At 34.0% G+C, this 23,377-nt stretch overlaps 1 pseudogene; it reads left to right on the forward strand.

The window, feature by feature from the left end:
- LOC149179992 (uncharacterized) overlaps positions 1-17,302 on the forward strand; it is a 51,697-nt pseudogene extending 34,395 nt beyond the window's left edge.
- The last annotated feature ends 6,075 nt before the right edge of the window (positions 17,303-23,377 follow it).

A 23,377-nucleotide genomic window follows, 5' to 3' on the forward strand; every position in this document is an offset into this window, starting at 1 on the left:
CATTTTAGATGAAAAACCAAGTCCCACACAAACAAGCTCATCCAAAAATAAGAACATTGACCTTAAAACATCCCAACAATACTTATACTCAGCCAATATAAATCGATGCAAATAACATGGAATTCATTTAAGTAAAACATCCATAATACACAAGTATAAGTGGCACTTATGGTGAATTTTTTAACTTTATGTATATAAATATTTTTGTAATGTAAAACATAGGAGGATGAAAAATTATCTATGAATCATTTACAAACTACAACTACATAAGGCACAACTGATTAGAATACTTATCAATCCAACCTACAAGAATTTGTAAGCTTACCACCTATAGGTCCTATTTTCTTCTTCCTTTCACTCAATTAGATAAATTCACCCTATTATGGCAACTCACAAAATAATAATTATCATATACCTCTTTTACACTTGTGCGTATAGGAAACGTTTCTTAAATTATGCCTTAGCACCTTTGAGGAATTCTCCTTTTCATATGAGACTTTCCTTACACTTGCAAGCCCCTTCAACTCCAAGGTGGATCTAGGTGATATCCATCAATGTTGTCTCCTTTGGTGCTTCATCTATCGACCTTTCACATATAAAAGTTCATCCAAGTGCATCTAGTGTGCCAAATTGTACTTGAATGCACATATAGTGACTAATGGATGCTCAAACCATTGGGTATGCATGTTTAACTCATGTAGCTAAGGTATCCAAACTCATATTAATGGGAATATGAAATGGTTAACCATTCTAATCCATTGAACATGTAAGCATATTTTCTCGTCAAAACATTTATAGCAACCCTTCACACCCAATTATACAATGTGCCTACTACCATTTATAGACAAAGGTCTTACATCCTTTCCCACTAATTTTGTTTCCATCCCAATGACATCCAACTAGTGCTTTTATGAGTGCCTTAGTATTTATTTTCTTGAGCTCTTAGATCTTGTCTCCATATTTCAACATCACCTATTTCCTTTCTCAATTGTTCTCCCCTCTAAGTATGTAGAAAAAAAAGTATTCATGCCTTGAATTATTACTAAAATGGAGGAAACGATTTACATGGTTGAAATACTAGGCAGTGTCGACTCCTTTTGAGATATTCTTATCAATGTGTTGGCCACTTTGATAAAGAATCCAAACATTAATGAACATTTATATTCTTTGGTACTAGTGTATTTTTAGGTTACAAAATATATTTAGATAACATACCATGTTGTTCACATAATTTCATAGTTTTCTATATCATTGCTATGTGCAACAATATATATAAAATTATTATTTTGATTAAATTCTTATTTATATGACTTATTGTCATATATTTAAGAGTAATTGATTAAATTTTTTCTTTTCATTATATTTGTTTGTTTGACATTATATTACTTTCATTAAAATGGGTGTTCAACTTGTGCTTGTTACAATTAGACTATATCTCTTCATTTAAAGTATTATCATAATAGAAATTTAAGCTACAATATGTTAGATGCAGAACTAAGTTACGCACAACCAAAGAGGCTTCACACAATGAACCTTTGACATATCATGTGTGTTAATGGAATTCTAAATAATACCCTCAATTTGACTACATATTGGAAAATACCTCTAAAAATCACATTATTTAACCCCCTACCAATACAAGCCCATTACACCTTCCCAATTAAAAAACACCTACTTTCACTAGATGTTGTAGGTATCCATTTCATTAACAATTTTTATACCCCTTTATATTTTTTCATAACTTTGAGCTCCATTTCTTATACCTACCAATACAAAAACCCTTTACCCCACTTTATATGCTCAATATATTATGTCATTTTTTCCTCAATATATATCCCCCAACATGAATGCACGTGGTATGGTATTTCTCCCCTAGTGAAGCCGCCTTGCACACAACCAAGTTAATCCAACAATAATAACACTGACCTTAAAACATCCCAACAATACTTATACATAGACAATATAAAGCAAAGCAAAGAACATGGAATTCATTGAAGTAAAACATTCATAATACACAAGTATAAGTGGCACTTAACGTGGATGTTTTAACTTTATTTATATGTATAATTTTATAATGTACAATAGAGGAGGGTGTCAACCAATTATCTATGAATCATTTACAAACTATAACTACATAAGGCACACCTGATTAAAAGAACTGTCAATCCAACATATGGGAATTTGTAGGCTTACCACCTATAGGTCCTATTTTCTTCTTCCTTTCACTCAGTTAGAGAAATTCAACCTACTATGAAAAATTACAAAATTATCATTATCATATACCTCTTTTATGCTTGTGTGAATGAGAAATGTTTCTTAAATTATGCCCTAGCACCTTTGAGTAATTCTTCTTTTTATATGAGACTTGCCTTACACTTGCAAGCCCCTTCAACTCCAAGGTGGATCTAGGTGCTCGCCATTAATGTTGTCTCATTTGATGCTTCATTTTTCGACCTTTCACATATAACTAGCTTACCCAAGTGCATCTAGTGTTCCAAAGTGCACTTTAATGCACATACATTGGCTAATGGATGCTCAAACCCTTGGGTCCGCATGTTTAGCTCATGCATCTAAGGTATCCCAACTCATATTAATGGGAATATGAAATGATTAACCATTCTAATCCATTGATTAGGTAAAAATATTTTCTCATCACGACCTTTATAAAAACCCTCTACACCCACTTAAGCAATGAGCCTACTACCATTTATAGACAAAGGTCTTACATCCTTTTCCACTAAAAATTTTTCCCACCCCAACGACATCCAACTAGAACTTTTATGAGTGCCCTAGTGTTCATATTCTTGAAATCTTAGATCTTGTATCCATATTTCCACATCACCTATTTCCTTTCCCATCTATTGTCCCCTCTAGGTATATCGAAAAAAAGTACTCATGCCTTGAATTATTACTAAAATGGAGGAATTGTTCTACATGGTTGAACTCCTAGGCAATGCCAAATCCTTTTGAGACATGCTTATCAATGTGTTGGCCACTTTGATAAAGACTCCAAACATTAATGAAAATTTATAATCTTTGGTGCTAGTGTATTTTTAGGTTACAAATTCTATTTAGCTAAGTATAATATACCAAGTTTTTCACTTAATTTCATATACTACAACATTTCATAATTTCATAGTTTTTCAATATCATTGCTCTATGCAACAATATGTATCAAATTATTATTTCGATTAAATTGTTATGTATATGACTTATTGGAATATATTTAAGAGTAATTGATTACATTTTTTCTTTTCATTATATTTTTTTATTTGACATTATATTACTTTCACTACAAGGGGTGGTCAACTTATTCATGTTACAATAAGTCTAGATCTATTCATTTAAAGCATGCTGCTAATATAAATTTAAGCTACAATATTTTAGATGCGCAACTAAGTCCCACACAACCAACTTCATCCAACAATAAGAACATTGACCTTAAAGCATACCAACAATACTTATACTTAGCCAATATAAAGCAAAGCAAAGAACATGGAATTCGTTGAAGTAGAGCATCCATAATACACAAATATAGGTTGCACAAAAGGTGGATGTTTTAAATTTATTTATATGATTATTTTTACAATGTATAACAAAGGAGGATGATCAATTATCTATGAATCATTTACAAAATACAACCAAAATAAAGAACAATTGATTAGAAGAATTACCAATCCAACCTATGGGCATTTGTAGGCTTACCACCTATAGGTCCGATTTTCTTCTTCATTTCTTTCAATTAGAAAAATTCATCCTACTATGAAAACTTACAAAATTATCATTATCATATACCTCTTTTACACTTGTGTGAATGAGAAACATTTCTTAAATTATGCCTTAGTACCTTGGACACATTATCCTTTTTATACAAGACTTGCCTTACACTTGCAAGCATCTTCAACTCCAAGATTGATCTAGGTGCTAGCCATAAATGTTGTCTCCTTTTGTGCTTCATCTATCAACCTTTTACACATAACAAGTGCACCCAAGTGCATCGAGTGTGTCGAAGTGCACTTGAATGCACATAAATTGACTAATGGATACTCAAACCCTTGGGTACACATGTTTAGCTCATGCATCTAAGGTATCCCAACTCATATTAATGGGAATATTAAATGGTTAACCATCCTATTCCATTGATCAGGTAAGCATATTTTCTCATCAAAATTTTTTATAGAAACCCTCCACACCCACTTAGGAAATGTTCCTACTACCATTTATAGACAAAGGTATTATATCCTTTCCCACTAATTCCTTTTCCATCCCAATGACATCCAACTAGCACTTTTATGAGTTCCTTCTCAAGTACCTTGAATCTTTTTTAAAATGACCACAAAAGAAACAAATATGCCACTTACTGGATTGGACTACTCTCTACCCAATTTAAGTATCACCAAATCACCGACTTGAAACTATGTCCCACTCCTATCATGATATGCCCACTTCTTCATCCTTTCTACTTTAGGTTAGGAGAATATTTCTAAATAGAAGGGCCAAAAATATACTTTTACATGGTTTGTTATGTATCTGACTAAAAAAAGAAAAAGGTAGACAAAGATGCTAAATCCCTACAATATTCAACTTTAACCCTTTATATTTGCAAGAACTATTAAAAACTCACAAAAAATACTAAAGAGATCCAAATATATATATGTGAAAATTATAGATATAACACCCAATGGAAAATGAATAATTTTTATTATTAAAAATCACCTAAGGAGAAGAACGTAGACACAGGTCCCTAACGTCCTCCTCCATGGGAGGGTTCTTTTGATATCCCTATGCTTTAGTTAGTTATTTCTCTCTCTCCTCGTTGAAGAAGAAAATAATGGAAACTAAAGTCACAGTGGGGAGCTCGAGAGTAAGAAGATCAAAGTGATGATGATGATAATGATCATATGTGAGTAGTGACGGAAATACCCCTTTATTTTAATCAAAATGCTAGGATAGATCTAGACATAGTCAAAAAACAAAATATTATTAGACCAAATCAAGATCTAACGGTTATGAGTATTTTGTTATTTTTCCCTGGTATGAGTATTTTATTATATTTAGGAGAGGAAAAGATTAATGAAATGGTAAAAAATATTTATTTAGTGAACTAACTAAAAAATAATGATTAATTGAGTTAATTAAGAAAAGTGGTTAAAGTAATTAATAAATAAAAATGATTTATTAATTACTTTAAGAAGATATGGTTAAGGTAAGTTAGAAATAATTATTAGATAAAAATTCAATAATTATTTCATAGGAGAAATGTGTAAAGATTAAGGAATATTAAATAAGTAATGGTTTTTTTAATTATTCCTCGGTAATATGGTTAAAATGGGTTAGAAATAATTAACAAATAATGATTTAATTATTATTTCAAGGGATAAAGGTTAAATGATTAAGGAATAATAAACAGGTAATGAATTATTTAATTATTCCTATGGATGGGTGAAAATATTTTTAGTTATTTTCACAAAATGGGTAAATATGAAAATAACATGAATTAATTAAATGGGTTTCCAGGTTATTTTCAAGTGGGTAAAAAAAAATTAGGAAAATTGGTTCTCTAAATTATTTCCTAAGTTGAAAGTGGGTTTTAATGTGTAAAACCCATATTACATAGTGTATTTTTTTCATACTAGTGGAAAATGGCTAGGTGATAACTTTTTGGGTGATAACACTTTACGTACATTAGCTGAATATAGGTCGTCTCCAATACGTGTAGCCATCCTTTCATGAACCCTAAGGCTAATGGTTTGCACCCATATTAGCCTTCAAAAGCAACGTAGGGTGCCAATGGTTGCTATTTATTTGCCAATTCAACAATTGACAAGATAATCCCAATTTTCCTAATCACTCTATCTCTTGTAATAATCCTTAGAATACAATTGTCAAGTCTACTAATACTTCATCCAATTCTGTGTTTAATTACTCGTCTATCTTATCTCATGTTTCTTCTAATTATGATACTAATTCTCCATTATTTGATGCTTCTTCTAATTCTAATTCTAATTCTAATTCTATTTTATCAAATGATTCCTCTATTTTCACTTTTAGTTCTTCATCTATATTATTTAATTCTTCTTTTAATTCTGATTTCATTTTTCCTCTAATATTGTTTCTTCTTCTAATTCTGTCCATAATATTGAATCTTCCTCTAATTATGTCCTTAATTCTCATAATTTAATTTCTTCTTCCAATTCTAACAAAGATCTTAATTCTCTTATATATAATCTATCTTTCAAGTCTAATTCTAACCCTAATCCTCCTAACAATAGTTTATCCCCTATTTCTAGTTCTTGTAATAATTTGTCTTCCATCCCCCCTCCTAAAATTAAAACCCAATCCCCCAAAATAAGAGTGGTCAATCTTTTTAGCTTTACTATTGATCACCATACTCAATGTCTTCTAGAGAAAGGTTTGAATTTTTCCATTTCTCCTTGCAAAATTCCTATTGAGGATATTTTGTGCAATATTGAGTATGGTCTCAAGGACATTCCTGATCAACTCAAGGAGGTTATTAGACAGGATTTTTCTATTATTCTTCGAAAATCGAAAGCACCTAGATGCAATATCTCTAGGCAAGAGTTCATTTCCCCTAAATCCCTTAACAATAACCAGGATATTGTTGTTCTTAAAGCTAACAAACAAGGTGCAATTGTCATCCTTGATAAAAAGGATTACAATGATAAAATGTTGGACCACCTCTCCAACAATGGTAGTTATAAAAAGCTTAGCAAAAATCCTCTTTCTAAAATTTATAAGGAGGTCTCCAACGCTATTATGTTTGATAGTGTTTGTTGCACTATTAGTAAAAGGCTCATTGAGAGCAACCCCTCACTCCTCAGATCTATGGCCTTCCAAAAATCCATAAAGAAGGTGCTCCTTTGAGACCTATTATTAACACAATTGGTGGTCCTACTTATCTTCTTGCTAAGCATTTAGCCTTGAGGCTTAAGCCTCTTGTTGGTAATACTCACTCTTTCGTCAAGGATTCTTATTCTTTCATTAATGAAATTAAATATTTTAAGCTGGAGCCTAATGATATTTTGGTCAGTTTTGATGTTGTTTCTCTTTTTACTAAGATCCCCATTAATGAAGCTATTGACATCATTAACAACATTACTGATCCTAATACAACCAAATTGGTCAGCATTTTCTTAAAATCTACTTTCTTCAGCTTTCAAGATGAAATTTATGAGCAGACTTGTGGAGTTTCTATGGGATCCCCTCTCTCACCAATTGTAGCAAATCTGTTCATGGAAGATTTTGAGGCTAAAGCCTTAGCTTCTGCTCCCTTCCGACCTAAACTTTGGAAAAGGTATGTGGATGATACCTTCATCATTTGGCCCCATGGTTGGGAAAATCTTGAAATCTTTAAGCAACATCTTAACAACCTTTCCGAATTTATTAAATTTACTATAGAGATTGAATTTAAGTACAACATTCCCATCTTGATGTCCTCATCACCATGAAAGATGATGGATCTATCTCCCATCAAGTCTTTCACAAGAAAATTCATACTGAGCAATATCCTCATGCTAGTTTCCATCACCACCCGGATAAAAAATTTGGAGTTTTAAACAACCTTGCTACCAGAGCCCTGAGGATCTCTGATGATTCTGACATCAGTGATGAAAAGGCTCATCTTTTAGAGGTCTTTATGAAAAATGATTATAGTAAAAATCAAGGCATGAAATCCTTCCAAAAAGAAGCCAAAGGGCCTAGATCTAAGGTTAATCCTAATTATTCTATGGCCACTATTCACCTTCCTTTTATTCAAGGAACTACACGCAAGTTGGCTCTCATTCTTAAGAAAAATAATATCTCTACAACCTTTAAGCCACTTTGTGATATACCTAGGGGGGGTAATATGGGGTACCAAGGGAGGTACCCAAGGTAATAATGTAATAATGGGATGGGCCATAGTAATAAATAAGGTGGTTAACCCATATCATGTAAGGGACCACAAGTAGTTAATAATAATGTAATGGGCCCATGGTATTAGTTGATGGTATGAGGGAACCATGGTAATGACCCATGGTATTGTATGTATGAGGCCTATATAGAGGCTAGAGACTCCACATGGAGAGATAGTGAAGGATTATTGTATGAATAGGCATATGGCTTGTGGAGTGTTCTCCTTCCTTAAGGAGTGAATGTATGGTGTTGCCCTACCTTAAGGGTTTTGATATCAATAAAGAAGCATTTCTATCTATTTCTCTCTTATTATTCTTGGGTTTATTTCTATTGTCATATATTTCCGGGTTAGATCTACAACAAGTTGTATCAGAGCTATAACAAGTGGTATCAGAGCACTTTCTTGGGCATAAAAGTGGAGAATGTTTTTTGCAAGGCTTCGGGGGCGGCGAGTTTGCAGATCAGATCTGTAAGTTTTAGTGCAATATCTGCTAAATCTAATTGCAGATCTGGATTATTTGTGAAAAAATAGCCGATTTCAAAAAAAAAAATCGGTTGAATCGGAGTCCGGATGAAGGAGATATCGCTGATCTAAAAATCAGTGGGGTTGCAGACAATTTTCAGGGCAGCGATTTTGCGGCGCAGATCTAGACGTCTTGGTACAAGATCTGAAAAATATAATTGCAGATCTGGATTCTATGTGAAAAAATACCCAATTTCAAAAAAAAAATCGGTCGAATCGGAGTCCGGATGAGGGAGATATCGCTGATTTAAAATCAGCTATTTTTGCAGAAATTTTGGTGACGGCGGAAGAGTTGCAGCGCAGATATGGAATTCTAGTGCCTGGATCAGGATTTCTATCACAAGGGAAGATGCAGAATGATTGTTCCATTTCAGAAAACAGGTCATAATAAGGATTCTGAGCAATATTGACAAAACTGTGACAATTTCAAATTTTTGCCAAGTAAGTGATTTTTTTTCAAAACTCTCTTCATGGCTTCTAGAGAGGTTCTTTATTTTACAGGAAAAGATAGTGGTCCTACTATTGAAGAATACATAAAACAAAAGAAGTGGGTATGGAAAAACATTTGGAAATGGTGGGCAGTGGAGGATTTTAGAGATGAGGCGGCCACATGGTGGGGATTACTTAACAAAACGAAGTGTTACAACCTGCCCGATGAAGAATTTGAAAAATTACTTTTAGACAGATGGTCTCATGCCAGAAAACAAGATAAGGAGAAACATGTGGGGCTATTTCATACTGGTATATCTTTATTGCAGGTTCATGGATTGATTCAGAAAGAGAAGATCATTGTTTCTATCAATCCTAGTGGTAAACATAATTTTATCAATGTTAATTTGGCAAAAAAATTGCAAGTCCCAGCAAAACATATTGAAAATACACAAATTGATGATAAGGATGTTCAAATTTATAAGGATTTGAAACTTTCTATGGATAAGTATGTGTTTCATGGTGATTTTTATGCTTCAGATATGGATAACATGGATGTTGTTTTGGGATACCCTTGGATGGAATTAGTGGGTACTATAAATATTAATGTGCAGAAGAAATTCCTGAAGCTCTGGTATAAAAAGAAGAAAATTACATTACAGGATATTTCCATTAATAAGCAGGTAGAGTCCAAGGAGGTTGAAGCAGAAGATGTTACAGGGACTGACATATCAGATGATGAGCAGTTGTTGGTAGACAATCAAACACAAACAGAGGCTGAAGTCGAAAAGGTAACAGGAGTTGACACATCTTATGAGGGTTCAGTGGTTGAAGTCATATTGGAAAAGAAGACACCACAATGGGCACCACAGCAGGGTGAATTAAAGAAAAAGACATCGTGGGTTAAAACTTCAACATATCATCACCCACATCACCCCGCAAGACAACCATCAAGATGGAAACCAAGTAGTCACATGACGGATAGTGAGGAGAGAAGATCCACCCACTACACATCAACACAGAAGAGCTGCCACGGTCAACTTCCATCTCAAGCAAGCGAGGCACCAGCGAGATCGAGGGTTCACCTTTCTCTTGGATGGCTAGATGCACGTGCATGGTATCAGTGGACTACTCTTTTGAGTAGATCTTATTATTTGTGTTCTTCCCATGTTTCGGGGATGAAACATGCTTAGGGGGGTGGAATGTTATATACCTAGGGGGGATAATATGGGGTACCAAGGGAGGTACCCAAGGTAATAATGTAATAATGGGATGGGCCATAGTAATAAATAAGGTGGTTAACCCATATCATGTAAGGGACCACAAGTAGTTAATAATAATGTAATGGGCCCATGGTATTAGTTGATGGTATGAGGGAACCATGGTAATGACCCATGGTATTGTATGTATGAGGCCTATATAGAGGCTAGAGACTCCACATGGAGAGATAGTGAAGGATTATTGTATGAACAGGCATATGGCTTGTGGAGTGTTCTCCTTCCTTAAGGAGTGAATGTATGGTGTTGCCCTACCTTAAGGGTTTTGATATCAATAAAGAAGCATTTCTATCTATTTCTCTCTTATTATTCTTGGGTTTATTTCTATTCTCATATATTTCCGAGTTAGATCTACAACAAGTGGTATCAGAGCTATAACACACTTAATACTATAAGATCCTTCGTTAGGTCTGTCAAAGATCGAATTGACCCCTCTAACACTAATGGGGACTACATGATCCCTTGTTCTTGCAAGAAACCTTATATAGGTGAAACTAGTTAGTCTATGAAGCGTAGAATTCAGGATCACATTGCAGACATTAGACATAATTGATCTCACGCTTCGGCTCTTGTTGAAAGTTATGTTAAAACAAAGCATCACATTTTCATTGAGGATGCTTCTTTCCTTGCTAAAATATCTCACTTTCATCACATAAATTTCAGTGAGGTGATCGAGATTGAAAAGTGAGCCACCAATAATCTGAACAGGGATGACGGATGGAAAATAAATAGAAATTGGATCCCCATTTTCTCGAATTCTCTCCCTCTTAGGTTTTGTCTTCTTTATTATTATTATATTCATTATTTTTAATTTAATTTAATTATTTAATTAATCAATTATTTACTTTTTTCTTAATTAAATTTATTAATTTATTTTATTTTCTTTATCCTTTGCTCTTAATTTATATTTTACCGTACCCCTTAATTCTATTATCTTAATCTTTTCCCCTTATTTATATTTTATTATCATAATTTTCTAAGACATTGATATTTATCCAAAAATATTAATACAATATCCTTAATGCCCGCAATATTATATCCTTAATGTTTACCCTAAAGTATTATATAGTATATTTTTATATTTATTTATAAATTTTCCTTATTTTTCATCTAATTTATCCTTAAACATTAGCTTTTCATTATTTTTAGCCTTATTCTATATATAAAAAAAACCCCTTAAAGATTTATTCCATCGTATTAATATATTATTATTTATCTTTCCTTAATTTTATCCTAATTATCCTTAATACTATATTATTATTCCCCTATTAACATCTTATCCTCATTTTAATAAAAAATATCCCCCTTAATTTATTATTATTATTATTATTATTATTTCCTAACATTTAATGTGCTTTATATTAATAATTTTCTAACGGTCATTTTGTGACTTTTTGCTCTTTATATAGCCTTTCCTGATCATATTTTCTCCATCGTATAGTCTCGATGATGAACCACATTAGTTGGTTCAAAATGCATCGACAAATAATACTCTGATGTGATGGATCCTGAAAACATTTCTAAGAAAAAAAGAATTGCAACTTATTATATAACTCTTTCACATGAAATTAAATTGGATTGCATCCAACAACTTTGACCGATTCAAGCAGTTTGCATGAACAAATTATCATGGGTAATCCTTGAAAAGGCCATTGATACACTTTTTTTTGCCCATATTTTAGTGCAGGATAACTTGCACCCATCAATGACTTGGTTCCAACAAGCTTCAATTTTTATTTTCGAAAACTTCCCTATGAACCTTGTATATCTATTTGACATAATACTCAATGGGAGAGGTTAGTACTACAAAACATTTTTAAATAAAAGTATTTGCAATATCTTATGTTGTAAAGGAACCTTTGTTAGAATGAAGTTTTCATACTTAGAAAATGGGTCAACAATAACCAACATCTAATTTTAGCATTACAAAATTAGAATTTGGGTGATTAAGTCCAAAGAGACACATGCCCAAGATATATTTGGAACTAATAAATTTGGAATGGACTAGCTTGCCTTTTGGTTTATTCATTGTCTTCCTTCTAAATTCCCATTAGTAACCTCATTCCAATGATGTCATTGTCATTCACTATCTAGGGTGGCCGAGCCAAAGTAAATCATGGAACTTTGGTTGGGTGGAAAAGTAACTTGTTGCCATATTGCTTTTCTTGACAATGAATGACTTACATAATATATAGTGCCTCCATGCTTGTAGGTAATGTAAAACTATGATTGTCTCTTTCCCTTTGACTGGGTATCTTCATTCATGAAGGCTTGAGCTTTTTTCTCTCATAGGCCATTATAATGACCTCCATGTGAAAAAACAATCTAATGGAAAAACATGATATGTTTGTATGCTTTAAATGATTCTTCAAATTGACAGAAGTCTACACTTTAGTTCACATAGTGTTTCTTGTCACTACTTTTTTCAATTCCACATTTTAACCTTTTTAATAAAATCAGTAAGTGGTGTTGAAATCTTAGAGCAACCTTTAACAAATCCCTGGTAGTAGTTAACCAAAGAAAGGATACTCCTCACCTCATGAACTCTTCTTTGTTCCTCTTAATCGTCATTCACCTTTATCTTCACAATATCTACATGGATACATCCTTGTCTAATTTGATGGCATAATAATTGCAAAGCTACCTTGAACTAGTTAGATCACCTTCCAAACCTACTATTCCTTATAGAACAGAATGAAGAGTGCCTAAGAAATTTTTGAAACCAACTTCATGGAGAACTTGACATTTGATATAGCATACTAGATACCTAATATTCTTACCCAATTTTTTTCTTTCTGACATTTTTAATTATGTGACACTGCTTGGCAGATTGTTGCTTACTACAATTACACTACACCTCTTCACTTAAGGTCTGTCCATAACTTCATCGTAAGCAATAGTATGTTATATGCAGAAGTAAGTCCAACACAACAAAGTTCATCCAACATTACACATATGTCCAATCATGGTTGTAAAACATCCTAGCAATAATTAGTAAATATTTTAATACCTAGCCAACACAAAATAGAGCAAGGAACATAGTTCATTTATTTAAGTAAAGCAACCATAATACACAAGTATAAAGGGCACCCAAAGAAAATGCCTTCTTTCATTTATATGAAGAATGCTACAATGTACAATAGAGTAGGGCGAACTATCTATGACTAATTTATAGATTATAATTATAAAAAACATAACTACCTACAAGCATTTCTAATCCAACCTTTGAAGTAACCATAGAACTATCTATAATAGATTCTATCTTCTTCTCCCTTTCACTTAGCTAGTGCAATATTATACCAACTCTAAAATTTAGCTCTATTTAAAAACACTTTTACACTTGTGTAAACAAAACTTACATTTTTGTAAGTAAACAATGTTTTTTTTGACCCTTTAAAACATCCTATTTTTTATATGAAAATTTCGTTATACTTAAAAGTCCCTTCCACCCTAAAATTCACTTAAATACCGTTCACTAATTTTATATCCTTTAATGCCTTGTTTTCCAACCATCCACATGAATATCATGTGAATGCACCCAACAAATACCTCGAAAAATATATGTCTCAACCGAGAAACATTAAAACTATAAATCTACATATAAAGTTAATACATACAATGCATCCGAACTCATATATAAACAATATAAAATAATTCACCGCTCTATTTCACTATTTGCGGATCAATAGACAACATTTAACCTTGTAACTTTCTACAATCTAGATGGGGAAGCATTACACTTACCATCAAAACTTATTCGTAGAGAATATCTTTGAGAAGAAATTTATCACAAATAATTTTGAAAAGAACACCAAACTTTGAATGGATGGTAGTTAAAATTAAAACTTCATCACAAATAATTTTGAAAAGAACACCAACCTTTGAATGGATGGTAGTTAAAATGTAAAACTTCAGTATCAAAAATAATTTAAAAAATATAAATATTACTTAATAGCCTTCCATTGGGAAATTTATGCAACCACCACCATTTCCTTACACCATGTGACGCAGGCCCATGCGGGGATTCCATGGCATGTGAAATGGCCCTTTTTTGTCGTTTGGTGGCATTGCAGCGAGGATATCCACTGAGAATTGGATGCCTATGAAAGAAAGAAATTATCGTTTGGTGGCATTGCAGCGAGGATATCCACTGAGAATTGGATGCCTATGAAAGAAAGAAATTCTGAGCTACAGACGATCTTTGCATATCTTCGTATATTGATATATGTGACCCCACAATTCCCATAAATGGGAACTGAAAACGACATTACTAGGCTGCCATTGTGTTGGGATCACCAAAGAAGCTTTATTTGGAACTTGATTATTTTGGAAAGTACAACCAGGAACTTCACCACTTTTGCTAGATACATTTAATAATCACAGCAATTACAAAGGGTTTCATGTTCACCTTCACACGCCTTAAAGAAGTAGCACTCATGATTTCACAAATATTTATGACAGAGCCATAGAAACTTTCGAGTTTTTTACTGTATTGTTTTGGTTTGCGTGGAGTTATTGAGCAGAGCAGGTTAGGTTTCAGGACCATTCTAATTTGCTACTTAAACAGGCTTCCAGATCGTTAATGATTTAGGATGCGGAAAATTACGGTTATTGTGATTGAGCGCTGATCTGAAATCGTTTCATTTAAGGGCAAAGGAAGAGATTTTGAATACAACATTAGAGATGGCGAACCGGCTTATATGGGTTAATGCAATTGTCAGCCCCGCGTTGCTGGTAAGTCTGCCATTGTTTCTGCCCTCAGTGTCGCCTGGCCGTTGCAGAAACTTGATGACGCTTACTAGAAAAATGAAGGCACGATGCCTTAATTTTTCCAGTAATGGTCATCAAGCTCTACAATGGCGGGGCGATACTGCGGACTTAAAAATGCACGCTCACAAACAACGCCTGACTGATAATTGGGACTCATCTTTATAAACAATGTCGAAGACTTTCAGAGGGCAGGATTGGTAATGAAATTTCTTCGATTGTAATAGGGAGTTTAGTTGGTTGAATTGATAGCAAGAACACACATTTTCATTGGTACAGGATGATAAGGTTCATTGGTTTTCAAATATTAGGGTTGTATATGATTAAAGTTTCCTTTTCGCCGAGAACCGGGTTCCATGGATTTTTGTTGTGCATAGTTCCTTGTAAAATATTCAATTATAGTAGCACACCTAGTAATTAAATTAAGTGGTCAACGCGGATAAGTATTCATGGTAAGAGCACTTATAATCCTTTCAATTAAATCGAATTCTCCCTGTATTCCCTATCTATATCATTTTACAGTGAAAGTACCCACTATTATCGGAATATGATCGAACGCCCATGGATTCATCATTTATATTACTTTCTATTTTGATAAAATATTTATATACATCTTATTTATTATTAATAATAAATAATGGAAAGAAAACTCTATTGGGAAATGATAAACATATAGATTTGAAAATAATCAGTTGAATTGAATTTAAGTCTCTGTATATTCCTTATCTATATCATTTTACAGTGAGAGTTTGAGTAATAATCTAAATTTGATCCAACTTTTCATACATACTAAATATTTCATTTATTATTTGATTTAGACCTGATAAATATGTAAATTTAAAAGTGTAAAATAATTGATATTAAATTTGATAATAATATTATTAGATATAGATAAATTTAGAAATAATAAATATGAAATTTGGAAATGTAAAGAAATTAATATTAAAATTTCATGAACTAATTTCTTTTAATCAACATCTTTAATCCCTCATTACCAAACTGAATTTGATTTCAAACAATAAAATTGAAATTTTAAAATTATTATATCCCTTACTTAAAAAAATAATTATTACCGCCTTTTAATAATACTCTTATGACATAGATATATTATTTCCAAGGGAGATATATATATATAGTCAGTCGATTCCTCCACCCATCTTATTTACGAGTCATTTGTTAACATAAAATTACATACTAAAAACACAAGGCCTCAATGCTTCCACTCACGACCAGTCTGCACTCTACTGAGGGAAAATCTTAATGATAGCTCTGTAGTCTCCATGATTTTCCGAAAACCTATGGAGAAAATTTGTTGGAAAAACCGGCAATGGCCAAAACAAAGAACAGCTATCCTACAGGGCATTAAACGGAGTAGAAGGCTACTATAAATAGGAGAATTCATTTGCCAGCTTCTCACAGTGCAGTTTTTTATTAAAAGAACTAGCAAGAGAATTTCTGTGCCAGCATATTCCAGTGTAATTTATGTATGTTAATATGACTTTAATTTGTTTTCTATACCACTTTACTTTTGACATTGATAGAATCTTATTCGAGAAAAATGTTCCAATACCACTCACTTTACTTTTAGATTATAAAACTAATCTGAACATACAACACTGTCACCAACGCTATTCAAGTAATCGAGGTCAGCCTTTTTTCTTCTATACTGTGTATGTTTGTGCGATCTCTTCTTTGTTCTGTCCTTCCTTTGTGCGATATATATTTCGATAAAATGATTATGGTCGTGGAATTTTGGAAAAACGATTATGGTTGTAGAGTTTATCGTTGCCCTTCAATTTCCAAGATAGGAGGATGGATGACAATGAATCGCGGAGTGTATCTGGCGTATGCATTTGCAATCAATGGGTACTTGAATCTGATATAAAGGTTAGGAAGCGTTTGACGGTGGAAATTCAAAGCTGTCGAGTTGAAAATGAGAGGCTAATCAAAGCATAAGAAGAGAAACACAGAACTTGCTTATTGTAACTATGTTTCAAATTGTAACATGGACAATTTTATAACAATATTTGGAATATACAAAATCTCTCATGTATGGAGCATATTATAATAAGTCATTTATAACTGAGGACTTTCTGCGCAGTTTATAATCTTCTCCCGTGAGGCTGAGGCAGAGGCAGAGAAGGCATACCACTCCCTGGAAATTTTGCCTCAGCATGATGCACAGTTTTCTCTTTTTTGCTTTCTCGTCCTCATCTCCGGCTTCGTCCTCCCATTTCAGGCCTTCGCGGGTGAAGCGAGGCTCGGTTATGTGCAGGTATGTGAGGGGACCCTTTTGTGTTCTTGTTTCCTGGCCTCGAGGCCTCGATATTTATTCATCGGATTTTTCAGCGGCCTGATCACTATCCTCCTCTATTTTAGTTCTGCAACATGAAGGCAATCGATATCTTCTGCGTGTGTCCTACATCGAGTGCTATTGCCCAGAACCTCTCCTGGTCTTCTTCTAAATTTCATCTCATTTTTTTTTCGATTATAAATTTATATGGTTGGTTAAGTGTAGCTTGAAATTAGTTTCCATAACCTTGTTTTGTTTACATTAGAACTGAATAGAGGAATTCAATATCCTTGTTAAATCCCCCTCTACTCATGAAGGTGCCCTGGAAATTTTTCCTCAGCATGCTGCACAGTTTTCTCTTCTTCGCTTTCTCGTCCTCGTCTTCGGCTTCGTCCTCCCCTTTCAGGCCTTCGCGGGTGAAGCAAGGCTCAGTTATGTGCAGGTAGGCGAGGGGCTCCTTCAGTTTGTTGAGTTGTTCCACCATGTAGAGCCCGAGGGCCATAGGGTTTGAATCTGTGGTGCCCATGTGGTCTATGATGGGGGAAAGCCTTATTGTTGTCCTGCCTCCACCTATTTATGCAGTCACGGCTTCCAGGATTTCGAGGGCGAATCGGCATCTATTTTCGATGGAGCCTCCATATTCGTCTGTTCGGTCATTGATTCCGTCTTTCAGAAACTGGTCTATTAGGTATCCATGAGCCGAGTGGATTTCTACTCCGTCGAACCCTGCACAACAAATAATCAAACACTCCTGTAAAATGGTCGTAGCATAAATCTTGAACTCAGATTTGAGGTCCATTGAAAATTTCATGCAATATTTTCCCGAGGTTTCCACTTCAATTATTGCAAGATGGCTACGGAATTGATGATAAAAGTTCAACTAATTGGCACAGACTCAACTTCATTTGTATGGGAAAGATATACGCCTTTTGTGTTCTTGTTTCTTGACCTCCATATTTATTCATCGGATTTCTCAGCGGCCTGATCACTTTCCTCCTCTGTTTCAGTTCTGCAACATGAATGCAATTGATATCTTTTGCGTCCCTGCATCGAGTGCTATTGCCCAAAACCTCTTTTAATTTTTTTCTAAATTTCATCTCATTTCTATTTCGATTATAAATTTATATGGTTGGTTAGGTGTAGCTTGAAATTAGTTTCCATAACCCTGTTTTGTTTACATTAGAACTGAACAGAGGAATTCAATATGCCACCTCCTTTAAATTTGATCTCATTTCTGTTTCAAATGGTGGATTGGTTAGGTCTAGCTTCAACTTAGTTTTCGTAACTCTGTTTTGTTTACATTGGAACTGAACAAATGAATTCAATATGGCATATATTCAGTATGCAGCATGGTTTCTACTATACAAAACTGATCTACATTACTGTCTTCTTTAACCTTCCCCCTTCAGTTCATATGGTTCACTGAAATGACATGGTGTATCATGATAGATTTAAATATAAATATGAAGCTCAATACCATATAATATCACGGGTTATGTTGTTTTTACATTCTTCTATTTAATAATTTGTGTATAGCAACAACCTTAGAAATTGATTGGTTGTCTGTAAAAGAGTCCAGCCTTGTTTCTGAAATGACATGGTGTATCATGATAGATTTAAATATAAATATAAAGCTAAATACCATATAATATCATGGGTTATGTTGTTTTTACATTCTTATGTTTAATAATTTGTGTTTAATAATTTGTGTGTAGAAACAACTTTATAAATTGATTGGCTGTCTGTAAAATGAATGCTATGCCGAACAAGAACTAAGATTCAAAACTTGAAGGCTAGATAGAGTGCAAATAATCTCCAGAAAACCAACAAGTTTGGTGCACCTGGCCGAGTTAAGAAACTTAAGTTGTTGCACTGTGAATGGCTATGTTCCAATGGATGTGCATGATAAATCCAAAACCTTCAGAAACTTGGAGAAAAATCCTTTTGAAATCTCTTCCAAATTAGTATTAGAGGCCAATACCAAGCTTTCAAACTTCGAACATTTCAAATAAGTTAGAATCTCCTTAATAGCATTATGGCCAATTGATATCCAGCTACAATCCCTTGTATATCTTTCACCTGGAAAGTTTTACAACTTTTGATCTGCTAAAAAGGCATTTCTCCTAGCTGTCTATGTAAATTGCCATGTCACAGAGAGCTTCATGAATCTTTAAATACTCCACAGTGTGCTATTCATCATCAACAATATATTCCACACACTCCAACAGGCACCTACTTACTTACCAGTTATTTTATGCGATGTCACCCAACATCCACCAAATAAATAAGGCATCCCTACCCTATTGAGCAATGCTTCAGTGTCCCACATTTGCACCAACGTATCCACAAGAATTTATTTATCTCCAAGAAATTCTGCACAATTTAGAAAACATTTCTCTGGGTGGGGATCAGACATATTATTAAAACTCCATCTTAACACCACCCCGAAGCTGTAAACATCACTCTTATCAGTGATTCAAATGTTTTATCAACGTAAAATGCATGGCTTAGCTACTGTTTCAATTGTAATTGTAGGAAAAACAAAAGGAAAAAATAATTAATGATTATGAATTCCATAGATTCTATAGCTTTGGGGCAAAATGAAAGTATTCTTTAATGAAAGAGGTAAGTAAAGGTGGACTAAAAATGTAATAAAAAGTAGTAAGAACATCTGTAGAACATACAATGAGCATAGAACAAGTAGAATTACCACAATGATTACCTACTTTTGAGCTTACCAATTGACTTTGAGAAGTTTTGGAACGCGCAGTCATGGGTATATAGACACCCTAAAACACTGATTTAGAATTGGTAAAAGGGGAAAAAGTGGACTGTTGTTCTTGATAGAAAACGAATTAGGGGAAGCATTAACCATGTTTGAAAGTAGTGAAACATTTGTGACTGTAGAGTAAGTCGCACTGATAAATCTGAGATGATGTTGTTGAGCGAACATTATATTAAAAGAAAAGGTTTAAAGTTTGACTGAAAAATGCTTAAAGGGAATTATCACAACGTTCCATACAATTCCTTTCTAAAATTAAATTTCCTATGACCTTCTATATAATATTCAAGTTGTATGGAATGCATATATTAAACAATAATGTTGATCACTTCATAAACAATAATTATATTGGTTAGTACGATGATGCTAATCAGCCGATGGATGTTTTTGCTACGCTGTCCCCATCCAAAATTGAACAGGAATATGACTCCAGGTTTAATAAAAAAGCATTGGCTGCCATATCTGTGTCACAAGAATGATATTTACACAATAAGCATCTATCATATAGTACAAAGTGGGTAGATGCAGCTAGTCTGCAACAATACTATAAAATTACAGCGTGCAATAGATATTGAACTTCGACCACCACCGTAGATGTCCCATGAGGATATTAAGTGTATATGCATACTGAGTGACCTTAGATTGACCCGGTTTCTCATACGGATTGCAACTTAAAGGCTATATAGAGTGCAAAGAATATCCGGCAAATCAACAAGTTTGGTGCACCTGACCGAGTTAAGAAACTTAAGCGGTTGAAGTTGTTGCACTGTGATTGCCTATGTTCCTATGGATGTGCATGATAAATCCAAAACCTTGAGAGACTTGATATCTTAGAAATATCCTTTTGAAATCTCTATCTCTTCCAAGTTAGTATTAGAGGCCAATACCAAGCTCTCAAACTTTGAACATTTCAAATAAGTTAGAAATCCCTTCTAGTGTCCTAGTAATGGAATCGTTCAATCTCAAAGCTCCTAGAAAAGTTCTTTGCATTTCGCAGCTGAAGGGAACTGGTCATGACCGTGCGACGCAATAAAGACTATTGTTCAGGATGATGTATGTAGTTTGCCCTAACTATGTAAAGTAATTGTTTTCCTTTCCTAACAATTAATACAAGGGAAGAAAAAAATTCAAATAAGTTAGAAGATCCTTAATAGAATTATGGCCCACTGATATCCGGCTGCAATCCCTTGTATCTCTTTCACCAGGAAAGTTATGCAACTTTTGTCCTGCTAAAAAAATCATTTCCCCTAGCTGCCTATGTAAATTGCCATGTCACAGAGACCTTCATGAATGTTTAAATACTCCACAGTATGGTATTCATCATCAACAATATATTCCACACACTCTAGCAGGCACCTACTTACCACCTACTTACCAGTTCTTTTATGTGACGTCGCTTAGCATCCACCAAATAAGGTATCCCTTCCCCATTGAGAAACTCTTCAGTGTCTCACATTTGCACCAACATCTCCACAAGAATTTATTTATCTCCAAGAAATAATGCCAATTTAGAAAACATTTCTCTAGGTGGGGATCAGACAGATTATTAAAAATTCATCTTTAAGGTTGATAAAGCTTTGTGTCAATGTTCGTCTGGCTCCTTTGGAACGAACTATCGGTGCTTTCCATGAACTTCAAAGCTCTTTCCCAATCATTCTAACTCTTCTAATGAAACTCATTGTTGTAGCAACTACATTTATCGCCAAAGGAAAGACGTTTTGTAGACCAAGCCAATTTTCTGACTATAGTGTCTATATTAATCTCCAAAACAACTACATTTGCAAAATCTCTTCTAAATAATTCCCATCCTTCCTCTAAGGACAAGGGTTTTATTTCTACGGTATCTTTTGCCACATTTTTTCAACAACTTCTCTATTGTGACTAGAAATTAAGAGTTTTCTTCCATTATCATCCCTAATATTGATGCCCACGTCATTAAGATCCATTTCATTTGACATGTTTTCTACTATCATAAATTGAAAATTTCATGCAATCTTTTCCTGAGGTTTCCACTTCAATTATTCCAAGATGGCTATGGAATTGGTAATAAAAGTTCAACTAATTAGCACAGACTCAACTTCATTTGGATGGGAAAGATATACACCTTTTGTGTTCTTTCTTCTTGGCCTCCATATCTATTCATTAGATTTTTCAGCGACTTGATCACTGTCCTCCTCTGTTTCAATTTTGCAACATGAAGGCAATTGATATCTTCTGCGCGTCCCCTGCATCGAGTGCTATTGTCTAGAACCTCTCCTAATGTTCTTCTAAATTTCATCTCATTTTTGTTTCGATTATAAATGTATAAGGTCAAGGTTAGGTGTAGCTTGAAATTAGTTTCCATAACCTTGTTTTGTTTACATTATAACTGAACAGAAGAATTCAATATCCTTGTTAAATCCCTCGCTACTCATGAAGGCGCCTTGGAAATTTTTCCTTAGCATGCTGCACAGTTTTCTATTCTTCGCTTTCTCATCCTTGTCTTCAGCTTTGTCCTACCCTTTTATGCCTTCACGGGTGAAATGAGGCTCGGTTATGTGTAGGTAGGCGAGGGGCTCCCTCAATTTGTTCAGTTGTTCCACCATGTACAGCCTGAGGGCCACAGGATTTGAATCTGTGGCGCCCATGCCATCTATGATGGGGGAAAGCCTTATTGATATCCTGCCTCCACCTATTTTTGTAGTCACGACTTCTAAGATTTCGAGGGAAAATCCGCATCTATTTTCGATGGAGCCTCCATATTCGTCTATTCAGTCATTGATTTCGTCTTTCAGAAATTGGTCTATTAGGTGTCCATGAGCTGAGTGGATTTCTACTTCATCGAACCCTACACAACAAATAATCAAAAACATCTATAAAAAGGTCGTAGCATAAATCTTGAACTCAAATTTGAGGTCCATTGAAAATTTCATGCAATCTTTCCCGAGGTTTCCACTTCAATTATTCCAATATGGATATGGAATTGATGATAAAAGTTCATCTGATTAGCACATACTCAACTTCATTTGGATGGGAAAGATATACGCCTTTTGTGTTCTTATTTCTTAGCCTCCATATTTATTCATCAGATTTTTCAGCGGCCTGATCACTCCTCCTCTTTTTCAGTTCTGCAACATGAAAGCAATTGACATCTTCTATGTGTCCCCTATATCGAGTGCTATTGCCCAGAACTTCTCCTGATCTTGTTTTAAATTTCATCTCATTTCTCTTTCGATTGTAAATTTATGTGGTTGATTAGGTGTAGCTTGAAGTGAGTTTCCCTAACCCTGTTTTGTTTACATTAGAATTGAACAAAGGAATTCAATATTCCACCTACTTTAAATTTGATCTCATTTCTATTTAAAATGGTGGATTGGTTAAGTCTAGCTTTAACTTAGTTTTCGTAAGTTTGT

This window comes from Pinus tabuliformis, chromosome 3_2 (genome assembly GCF_031772625.1).
Source record: "Pinus tabuliformis cultivar Carrire ecotype Pingquan chromosome 3_2, CPIR1, whole genome shotgun sequence".
In the NCBI taxonomy this organism is placed as follows: Eukaryota; Viridiplantae; Streptophyta; class Pinopsida; order Pinales; family Pinaceae; genus Pinus; species Pinus tabuliformis.